This window comes from Arachis duranensis, chromosome 10, assembly GCF_000817695.3.
Source record: "Arachis duranensis cultivar V14167 chromosome 10, aradu.V14167.gnm2.J7QH, whole genome shotgun sequence".
Classification (NCBI taxonomy): Eukaryota; Viridiplantae; Streptophyta; class Magnoliopsida; order Fabales; family Fabaceae; genus Arachis; species Arachis duranensis.
In genome coordinates, this window is record NC_029781.3 from 42,887,957 (window position 1) to 42,890,482 (window position 2,526).

The window sequence follows — 2,526 nt, forward strand, 5'->3', positions numbered from 1 at the left end:
AATTTACTTAGCTCAACTTCTTGGAATATCTGATTAATAAAACAGCACACTTTTCTGCAACTCGTTGGGAGACGACCTGGGACTTAAAACTCCCAGTAATTCTAATTTAAACTTTCTGTGACATATTTCTAAATTGATAGGCAGATTTTCGGTGAGTTAAGAACTATACTTGCAACGTAACCATTTAAATAAATTTTTAATTCACCAGCTTCTGCACTCCATAAATTTTTGGCGCCGTTGCCGGGGAGTTGCAATAGAGTGCTAATTTTATTAATTAGAATTTATTTACTTGCATTTTATTTAATTTTGCTACTATGAGCTGCATGTTTCTTCCGTCAAATGACACGTTCACTTCCTGATCCGCGCTTGCTAATATTCGATCCTGAAATTGAAAGAACAATTTCACGAATAAGGCGAGAACAGCGTAGGTTAGTCCGCTCTGAGGGTGGATCTGAAAGTGAATCTGAGGAAGAAACCAGCCCCCGTTCCACTGATTTGGTTGTTTTACGTGCACAAAACATGGCAGCTAGAAGAGTTACCATTCAGGAGGAAGGTGCTCCTGATTTTACAATGCAACCGTTTCAAGCGCATCATCCAGCGGTAGCTATGGATTTTGAAATAAAGACCGCATTACTAAATTTGATGCCAAAGTTTCATGGCCTACCTGCTCAAGAGCCTATCAAGCACTTGAGAGATTTCCAGGCAGCCTGTTCTACTGTCAGGCGTGATGGAACTGATGAAACTTCAATTTTGCTGAAACCTTTTCCGTTCTCTCTTGAGGGAAAAGCAAGAGAGTGGTACTACACTCAACCTCTAGCAAATGTATCCAACTGGGATACACTCAGAAAGGAGTTTCTGGAGAAATTCTTTCCATCTGAAGTTACTGATAAACTAAGGAAGGATATCTCTACAGTTGTTCAGGATGACAATGAGACTCTCTTTGAATACTGGGAGCGCTTCAATAATCTTCTGGAAGCATGCCCCCACCACATGATTGACAAGATCGTGCTACTCAGCTATGTCACACAAGGTATGAGGCCCCAAGATAAGACCACATTGGAAAGTGCCAGCAATGGGTCTATGAAGAAGTACAAGACCACCGATGAAGCTTGGCAATTGATCAGTTATTTAGCTGAATCTACTCAGAACCACAGCCAGAAGCAAGGCCGTTCAAGGGCAGTTGCAGAAGTATCTTCTGGCATAGAGACTGCTACTCTAAATCGAAGCATCTGTGAAATGACCAACCTGCTGAAGCAAATGCAGTTAAATCAACAAGCTCAGCAAACTTAACCGCAGCAAAACCAACAACTAGTTCCACAAAGAATTTGCAGAATTTGTGCTGATTACAACCATTACACTGATGAATGCCCGCAGCTCCAACAAGAAGACAACACGGTGGCATCCACTCACAACTTCTATGACCGCCCCAACCAAGGGTGCAATCAAAGTGGAAATAATAACCATGGATGGCAGGATAGTTCAAACCAGAATTAGAGGGACAATAATAATAGGGGAGGCAGAGATAATCAGGGAAATCGGAGGTGGAATAATTACAACAACAGGCAGTAAAATCAACCTTACCGAGCACCTCACCTGAGGCAAAACCAAGGACCACTGAACAATCATTAGCAAACCTCTCAATTTACTTATTCTTCTGTATCTTCTAATGAAGATTTATTACAAGCTTTTGAGAAAAGACAACTGGCCATGGAAAATACCATCGTGAATAATATTAACGCCAGTCTGAATGGTTTCACCTCTACTCTGCAAGCTTTTATGACACAACTTGGTTCAGCACAAAATTCTAGTAACCAACCTTCAAGCACCACTGGAATCCCCTCTCAAACATTACCCAATCCAAAGGGAGGTATTAATGCCATCACCCTGAGGTCCGGAACCACATTGCAGGAGAGGAATCAGGAGAAACCAAGCTCACCAGAATACGCCTCAGCTGAAGAGGTGGTAGAAATCGAAGATGTTGAAGAGGAAGAGGATATACAGGACATAGCTGAAGAAGATATGGCTCAACCACTGGAAAAAGCACAAAAAAGTGCAGGCACCACAGAAAACACTACTCCCATTCCATTTCCACAACTTGCAAAGGAAGCCTAGGAAGCAGCTGGAACCTGATCCTAAAATGGTATAAATATTCAAAAAGGTTGAGGTAACTGTTCCCCTTTTTGATGTTATTCAGCAGGTACCTAAATATGCAAAGTTTATAAAAGACTTATGTATCCATAAAGACAAAATTAATGAATTAGAAACTATTCCTTTAGGTAGTTCTATATCTGCTTTAATGGGAGGATTACCTGAAAAATGTAGTGATCCAGGTCCTTGCATAGTTAGTTATACTATTGGTGGTGTAGTAATTTATGATTGCATGTGTGATTTAGGAGCATGTGTCAGTATAATGCCTTTGTCTATATATGATGTTTTAAGGCTCCCTCCCTTAAAAAGGTCGGCAGCTCGTTTTGTGTTAGCAGATAAAAGCATTATTACAGTGGCTGGAGTTGCTGAAGATGTTTT

The 2,526-nt window shown here is 40.8% G+C and overlaps 1 non-coding gene across 1 annotated transcript; it reads right to left on the bottom strand.

Annotated features, from left to right (window-relative positions):
• Nucleotides 1-888: 888 nt before the first annotated feature.
• On the bottom strand, nucleotides 889-996 carry LOC127743388 (small nucleolar RNA R71). Its single transcript, XR_008004780.1, has one exon. It is a non-coding gene; the product is annotated as a small nucleolar RNA R71 (small nucleolar RNA).
• Between the last annotated feature and the right edge of the window lie 1,530 nt (nucleotides 997-2,526).